Raw genomic sequence first — 8269 nt, forward strand, 5'->3', positions numbered from 1 at the left:
GCAGACAGTAATTCTTTCAGTCATGTACCCACCTGGATTTTGTTATAGCAGCCAATAATCAAGCATGCACCAGCTTCATTTGTGTGCCAGTGCAAAGGCTGCAATAGACAGCCAACAAAAACAGTTCCACAGTTGCTGAAACCTTCCTACCCAAAGGATTCATCAGAATCAGCATCCAACTGTCTGGAGGTCTTACTGCTTGGCCTTGCCTTGCTCGTGAACCTAATGAGAGCTGACAGTAATTTGAGCACTTCTGGTAGTGTTTGGGGAGGTGAGAGGTGGCTGAGAATAGATAAGAGTCAGCTAAGATGCTGGCAGTGACTTGGAGGAGAAAAAAAAAAGCCTCCCACAATTATTTTTTTTCCTTGGGAGAGATTCTGTCATTGCAGCTGTAAAAGCTGCTTCCTGGCAGCTGCTGTGGAAAGGTTGAAAACATAAAAAAGGCTTGGTCTTGCCGATGGGCTTCGGGACGTGCTCCCAGTCCTTGCCCAACCACCTTCCCAGGGACTCATTTTCCATTATTAAAACATGAATGTTCAGTAGCAGCAGAACCTGTGACAGGATGAGCAGTATTCCTTGTTTGGAAGAAGCAGCACCTATGTTGCCACTGGTGGCTGTGACCAAGGGGACAGCTGTCCCAGGTCACCCACAGCACAAACTACATGGGCTGACTCAGAGGCAGGAAGGGGAGAGCTCTGGCATTTCCTTCTCAGATGTGTACGCTGGATCCTAAATAAACAGTGGTCTGTGATCATGTGATTTAAGCAGAGATTGGCGTTCTGTAGCCAAAGGCTCCTTGGCACAGAAATAGAGGACATAAGTGGCCTGTACGGTGCTAATTCATGTTTTCTGGGAGTTTCCTTGTCCCTTGCAGCTCAGCACTGTGACAGCAGCTCGGAGATGGCCACACACTGGTGTTTTGGGTGCTGGCTGGCAGGCTGCTTTCCCTCCTTCAAGGGCAGCTTTGTGCCTGCTGCAGGGTGAGAGCAGAGCCTGTGTGGCCTGTGGGCCTGTGGATGTCTGTGGCTGCCACTCTGCTGGGGAGTGGCGGCCACTCCTGTGCTGGGAGATGCTGGTGGCTCCAGCCTGGCTGGATGGTCGGGGAGATCCCTGAGAGCCCATTCCCTGGGTGATGCTTTGTGTTCCCATGGCCAGGAAGTGATGGCAGGGCTGTCCCTTGGGCTCCTCCAAGTATAGGATGCTGGGGACATCAGAGTACTGAGAGCCCAGCTGGGCCTGGTAGGGAATGAGCAATGAGGTCACCAGCTAAAAATAAGCTTTGAGTTTGGTATTAGTGGGGGAGGATCTTCCTGAGGGGGCAGGAGCTACTCAGAGGTGTGGGTTGGATGCCCAACACTAAGCATCCTCCCTGGATCTATTCCATGGTCCTGCACTGTGCTCCATGTGCACATCTCCACCGAGCCCCCACATTCCCTGGCTGCACTGACCTGGTGGCTGTGTCCTGCCAGGACAGGCGGGATTGCTGCCATTGTTTATCCCAAGACTGAGTGCTGGCTGCAGGAGTGCCCTGAATGATTTGTGTGTGAGCTGGAGCATCTCTGTAAGAGCACCACATCTATTGATTGTAAAATGGGCAGCAACAGGGACTCTGCTACCGGCTTGCTGAGCTGCTCTAGGATTTATCCACCCTTGATGTTAAAACCCATCCCTCATTTCTGATCTAAACCTGCTAAGGGGACTCTTGCTCTGAGGTTGGGACTGGTACAGGCTGTGGAGGAGGCCTTGGGCAGACATAGCCAGGTTTTTGGAACAAGTGACTTCTGTACAGCTGCTTGCTCCCTGCATGGGTTACCCAGGGTTAATCTCATTGCTGGGAGGGGGCTCCACACTGCAATTACTGTAAATGAAAGTCAAATGACTGCAGGAGCAACTTCGTGTTAGAGTTGAAGGTGTTAAATGGGGCAAATCTTATGGGAGAGGTAATACTTCTGATTAGGTGGAGAAAACAAATTAGCTGGGTACACAAGGCCTTTCTGACATTATTGTTACTGTTATTATCCCGTACTGGCGCTGTTAGAAATGAGGGCATTGCATTAGAGGGAGAGCACATTATGCAAGTGTTTAGACCTGCTGGTAACTGCTCTCTGCTGACAGGTATTTACTTAATGATATGTTGGAGTGAAAGCCAGCAGCCAGGACAAGCAGTGGAGGGAGCTGGGAGTGCTGAGCTCTGCCTGGTCGGCCTTGCCTTAATCTGCTTGAGTCACCTGACACCTCCCACCCAGAGGGAGCAAGGACCTACTGGAGGTCCCTCTCACCGTGGTTGTAAGGACAACCCCAAAGTCCGTTTTCTGTTCTTTCAGCAGGGCCCTGGCCATAGCACATCCCCAGACAGAGTCCCCAGTGCCCTCCCTGGTCCCAGGGCTGGTCCCCGTGGTTGTCTGCAGCCTCCAGAGCTGCCCTGACTTGCTTGCTGCAAGGTCTTTCAGCTCCTGCCTGTGCTGGAGGCAATGCTTCCCGTGGGTACCAATGGGACTGGTCATGTTTCCGCTGTCATGTGCTGTCCGTGGCAGGTGGCAGAGCCAGTTTTTCTGCTCCAAAAGTGGGACTGGGGAGGATACCACAACACTCAAATACCCAGATCCCTGGTAGCTGCCAGCCAGGCATCGAGGAGGCCACTTGTCTTTTTCGGCTCCAGGTAAGGCTCTTTCCTTTATCCCTCATGTAATCCTGGGAATTTACAGACTTGCATATGTATTTTACAGGTGGGAGAGGCAGAGCAGGAGGGCAGGGTGAAGCAGAGGGTGCAGCAGGAGTATCCCTGGGACAGCTTGTGCTCCATGTGGTCTTGGGGATGGCAATGGGGCATCGTGCCTGAGCCTTGTGGGACAGACTTCAGTTCCTTGGGTGAGATGGGAGTGGGCTCACTGTGCCCTGTGAGCCTGTCGTGCCTGGGGGGTAAGGCCATCCAGGCTGTTGCATCTGGAGAGGTATGAATATGCAGGTTTGCTCCATTAGCCAGAGGTCTGATCCAGCTGCACCTCACACTTTGCTCAGCTAAGGAGGACAATTGCAGCTGATCAGTGGGACCATCACTGGGTTTTGCTGGTTTGCCTGCCCAGGCTTTAGGGAACCAGCTCATCTGGGTCAGGGGAACCTACCTGTTTGAAACCCATGGCGGCCAAGGCTCTGAAGGAACAGGGAAAACTGGATCTGCTGGGATGGGATGGAATGGGGAAAAGCTGAGCACTGGCAGCCATCATGACCCACGGCTGCAGAGGGGGCTGGGTGGCACCCCCAGACAGGAGCCTGTCAGAGCCCTGGAGTGTGGGAGCCTACCCCATGTCTTGGAAATCAGCAGGGCTGGTCTCCCACGTGTGGAAGGGAATTAAGGGGTTGTAACCCCCCACAGAGATCTGGTTGCCCATATGCTAGTGCAAAGCTTGATGTCCACCTCTCTGTACCATGTGCCTTCCCTATCTGCTCCCCTCTGGCAGTGAAGGCACAAGGCAGGGACATCCTCATGGATTTGGGGCTGGGCACACACCACAGGAGCTGTGGAGCAGCTTTGGTGAGGAGACCCTGGGATCAGAGCATCAGCTACACCTCCTGCACCTTCCCCTGCACCTTCCCAGGGGCTGCCTTTTCTTTTGTTAACGTTTGATTATTTTAATGATTTTAGATTAAAATGTAATTATTTTCAATTAGTAGTTGCACTTCTTAATTACGGAGATGAATTAGATTACTGTTCATTATTAATTAGATTTTAACTTTGCACTGATTACGTCTTTTATCAGCCATTTCCCACACTCCTTCTCTCCCTGTCTAACCTGTCTCTCCCCTGATGCCACCCCAAACCCCATTGCTTCCCACTCCCCTGCAGCATCCTGGGGGTTTAAAAACCTGTCTACAAATCAATGTTATCAGCTCAGAGGCTGCAACTGGCTCTTTTAAAAGAGGCACTAATACCAACCAGATGATGTCATTTTGAGGCTAAAAACCATTAAAAAAAAAAGCACTAATATTCTGCCTCCCTCCCTCTTCCTGGCTGGAAGAGAAGCTGTTTCCTAATTACCTGCTGGGGCAGGGAAGGACCCTGCTCTTCCCTGCAAGCAGAAGGGACGTGATCCCTTGCCCCTGCTGCCCTGTTGTGCTGTTTGTGTATGAGAGGGAGGGTTTGACCTGCCCAGGCTATTTCATGGGATTTGTTTGGGCCTGCTATTTTTAAAGCAAGCTATTTTCTTTCCTTTCTTCTCATCTACCACCTTTCAGGCACCTAATCAATGCTTGGATTTTTCTTACCCTTGCTCTCAGCTTCTCTTCTGCTTGGTGCTGTTTCCATCTCCCTCCCTGAAATCACCCTGTCCCCAGAGAAGGTCTCCTTTCTGCTGGGGCTTCCTAGGAGTCCCCACATCTGCTCTTTATTCCTTCATCCCCATATAATTTGAAATATTTCCTTAATTTGCACCTGCTCATGGGAGGTTTAAGGCATCTCCCTGCACATTTGCCCTGAGATTTCTCTACCTCCAACACTCGGTGCTTGCTGCTTCCCTGGGGGAAGGGGGGGCTGCCTGGGTGGGCACAAGGTCTGGCTTTTGTGGAGGCCACAGATTGTTTGATCCCCTTCCCTGCCATTTTTGGGAGTAGTAAGTGCACAGGACCTGTGCAAAAACTGAACAGTCCAGGGAGATCTTTTCATCCCTGAAAAGCTCACCTTCTTCCTTTCTCCACTCTCCAGCCGCTCCTTTAGGTCCTCTTTGTGCCACAGGTGTGACCATCTTGTGCCCCAGAGCTCTTTGGCTTCGGTGAAATGTCGACAATCCTGAAATGTGAGTGTTTGGTGCAGACTCAGGGGGACCTGCTGGGTTTGTGTGTGCTGGATGCTGGCAATGAACCTTCCTCTGTGCCCTCTTGTAGGGTTTGGACGGGAAGATAAGGAGAGAGAGGAGAAGGAAAAGGACAAGAAAGAGGAGAAGGAAGAAAAGGAGAAGGAAAAGACTGAGGGAGAAAAAGAGAAAGACAAGCAGAAGAGAAAGAAGAAGGAAGAAGACGAAAAGGTAGGGGAATGATAGAGTTTTCTGCAGAACCATTTTCATCCTGGCTGTGAAGGGAAGCCACGTCTGACCCCTGGCAACCCCATGCCTGTGGTGGATGGAGCTATGCCATCCTTAGCCTAGAAATCACACTGTGTGTGTGGCTTTTCTACTGAGAGACAGCTGCCTCTTTTCTCTCAATATTCCCAGCTAGTTCTCCCTCCTTTTCCTTTCCAAATGAAATACTGCCATGGACAGTGATGCTGCCTGCACTGCACACACCACTCAATCCCTGCTCCTGGCTCCAGAGTTCCCTGCAGGGCTGTGGGCACACGTGGTTCCACAGCAGCACCAGTGGTGCAAAGCCTGGCTCTAGATACCCACAGGGCCAGGAGTCTCTCTGACTCAAGGCTGTAGCTCAAACAGCAAATGGGGTGCCAAGGTCCCTCTCTCTTCTCCCTGGCAGGGAGATGGGGAAGAGGACAGGAGCAGCGGCAGCAGCTCCGACAGTGACCTGGAGGAGGTAATCCCACCCCCAGCTTGATGCTGGGGCCTGGCTGCCCCCCTGCACACCGGCCCTGGGGGGTTTGCACCTGCACCCCCTGTATGGATGCTGCCAAATACCCAGAGGTACCAGGGGCCGGGACAGCCAGCGCTCCCCTCACATGCTGTCCCTTTTCTTTGTGTCCCTGCCCCAGGAACGCGGCAGTGACAGGGATGATGAGCAGGAAGACAAGGATTAGCCTTTCCGTGCCGGAGTGGCAGCGCACGCCCTGGGCTCGCCGAGGAGGTGGAGAGGCAAATAACAGCACGTGCTGGAGGGCGCCTGGGCCACTCTTAGCCAAATAAAGATTTTGTGGGCTCCAAAGAGAAATGCTGTTTATTCATCCAGTCACACTGCCGCCCCTCTGGAGAAGGAAACAGCCAAGGAAAAGCAATAGGTGGGAAACTGGGATCTGGGTGAGTGGATGTTGTTCAAGACCATGTTGAGAAAAATCCAGGCACTCTGGCTGCCTGGTTCTGCATAGTCGCCCCAGATTAGGAAGCACCAATAACCTCCTTGTGCCCTCCACGCCGGTTGCTGCGGGATGGAGCAGCCTGAGCAGGGACAGACGGGCTGCATAAAAGCGGCTCCAGACGCCTGAGGCTGTGCTGGAGCTGTTATAACGGATCTCAAATTTATCAAAGACAGACGAAGAGCAGTTATGGGGGGGGGGGGAAACCGACAAACCTCTCTCTTTCTGCAGTGCTGACCCCAGCGCAGGGACCGCGCGTAAGCGCAGCCCCGGCCCCGCGGCAGCCGCCGGGGGCTGGCACCGGGCAGGGCGCCAGGGGAAAAAAAGAAGGGAAAAAAATTAGGAAAAATGAGCTGGCACCGCCATCTACCGGGGGATGGAACGTCTGGCAGCGGGGCCACGCGTTTCATAACCGCTCGGCTGTTTTATAAGGCTCCCGCAGCGCGCCGGGGGCTGGGAGCGCACCGGGGGCAGGAGTGCTCCGGGGGCAGGGAGAGCACCGGCCGGGGGCCCGGGCTGCTGGCAGGGTCCAACCGGCAGCGAAAGGGACCTCGGAGTGGGGGACAGGACCGGCATCTGGTCCACCACTGCTGCCGGCGGTATTAGATCAAGCCCAGAAGTCTCAGCATCAATAAAAACTTCAATGCAAACTTGAGCACAAGCTGCGTCGCTGCCTTGCTTTGCTTTCCTTACGAAGTCTATTTTTATGGGTATTTTCCTGAGTAATGCAGATTTCAGACAAACGCGAGATTAAAAGTCAACACCGCAGAGGATTTTACTTGAAACCACAGAATGTGGCTTTGGATGTTGTTTTCATGGAACAAATGCAGCCGGCTCTTGTATAATCACAACAAACAGCAGGGAAGATGCTGAGGAATGTTGTCTTAATTATCCAGCACAAAGATTAAAGGGAAAACGAAGATGGGAAAAACAAACAGCCCCAAAAGCTAAACTGGGTTTCAATGGGTTGGTTTGGCTAGTGCAGGGAAAGATTGATTTTAACTTCCTTATTGCTTCATGAACCCTTGGGTACATTAATGTAAAATAATCCTATGCGGGGTTATTTTACATATTTTACTTTCCCCTTCGTGCAAGTACACAGGACTCTTGCACAAGACACAACTTACTTTCAAATAGCATATGGAGTTGCAGCATTTTACAGTCCCCTCAGGCCACTCTACCATGGGATGGGAATATCTTGCAATAAATTCTCTGTGTTTTGACATGAAAAGGGGAACCCTTGCCTTTGCTATTTAAGTTAAAGGTTAGAAACTTTTCAAGCATGCTGTGCCAGACTGAGGTCAAGCATGCCTGTAAGATGCTCAGTTGGAGCTGAGACTCTGCTTTCCAGCTGACAGATATCTCACCTAACAAGCTAAAAGTCCTAAAATTGTCCTCTGTGCCTTCTGTCTCAGCTCCCAAAGTGGGTGGAGCTTGCATATGGCTGTCTGCAGCTGACCCCATTGCCATGTCCTCACACTGCTCCAAATCTCAGGATCTCCATGTGCTCAGGGACAGTGTTGGGTACACCCTGCACTGCTGGGTGATGGCGAGCACCGAGCCAGGCAGAGCCTTCCTGTTTGCTGTTTGTGTTTTACAGTCCCTGCTTCAGGCCACTGTGCTACGTTCTGTGCAAATATAACACATGCAGCTGGATCCCCGTGGCACAAGAGCAAAGAGCCAAACACACCCAGGGATCAGCAGGGCCAACATTCAGGTGTCTCCTACGGCAGCCGAGGTTCTCCGTCCTGCCTTTGGCACCTTGCCTGGCACGGGCTCTGTGCCCGTGTGCTGCCTTCATTTGGACTGAATTTGGCCAAGTTTCCCCAGAGAGCTGTGGTGGTCTGGTCTCCCTAAGTCCTCTTTGCATCTCAGCCCTGGCTTGAAGCCAGGTGACAGGGATGGGCGTATAGCATTGACATTTGTGCCAGCCACGGGGATTAGGGCTCTGAAAACACTAAGTGCAGGAGAAAAAAGGCAGGTGGAACATCAGGCTTTTGGAGATGCTGAGGACCTTGAGTCACAGCAGTGCAGTAGCTGTCTCAAGGGACACATCCCCCACCATGACCTCAGTGTGTTGAGATGGGTGTTTGCCCACAGACGTGACAGCCAGCAGCTTCCCAAGCACTGCTGGGCATGAGCTCTGACTCCATCAGGCTGTTTCACCACCTTATTTGCTTGAAGCATCTGCAAGGTTCAACTGGGGGCTCCTTGGAGCTGATGTGCCTTCAGCTGGGTGGGAGAGGAGTGTGGACAGAG

The 8269-nt window shown here is 52.3% G+C and overlaps 1 long non-coding RNA gene across 1 annotated transcript; it reads left to right on the forward strand.

The window, feature by feature from the left end:
- The first annotated feature begins 2451 nt into the window (after nt 1-2451).
- On the forward strand, nt 2452-4920 carry LOC116794518. The gene is made up of 3 exons (XR_004359819.1): nt 2452-2659; nt 4700-4790; nt 4879-4920. It is a non-coding gene; the product is annotated as an uncharacterized LOC116794518 (long non-coding RNA).
- The last annotated feature ends 3349 nt before the right edge of the window (nt 4921-8269 follow it).

This window comes from Chiroxiphia lanceolata, chromosome 15 (genome assembly GCF_009829145.1).
Source record: "Chiroxiphia lanceolata isolate bChiLan1 chromosome 15, bChiLan1.pri, whole genome shotgun sequence".
Lineage (NCBI taxonomy): Eukaryota > Metazoa > Chordata > Aves > Passeriformes > Pipridae > Chiroxiphia > Chiroxiphia lanceolata.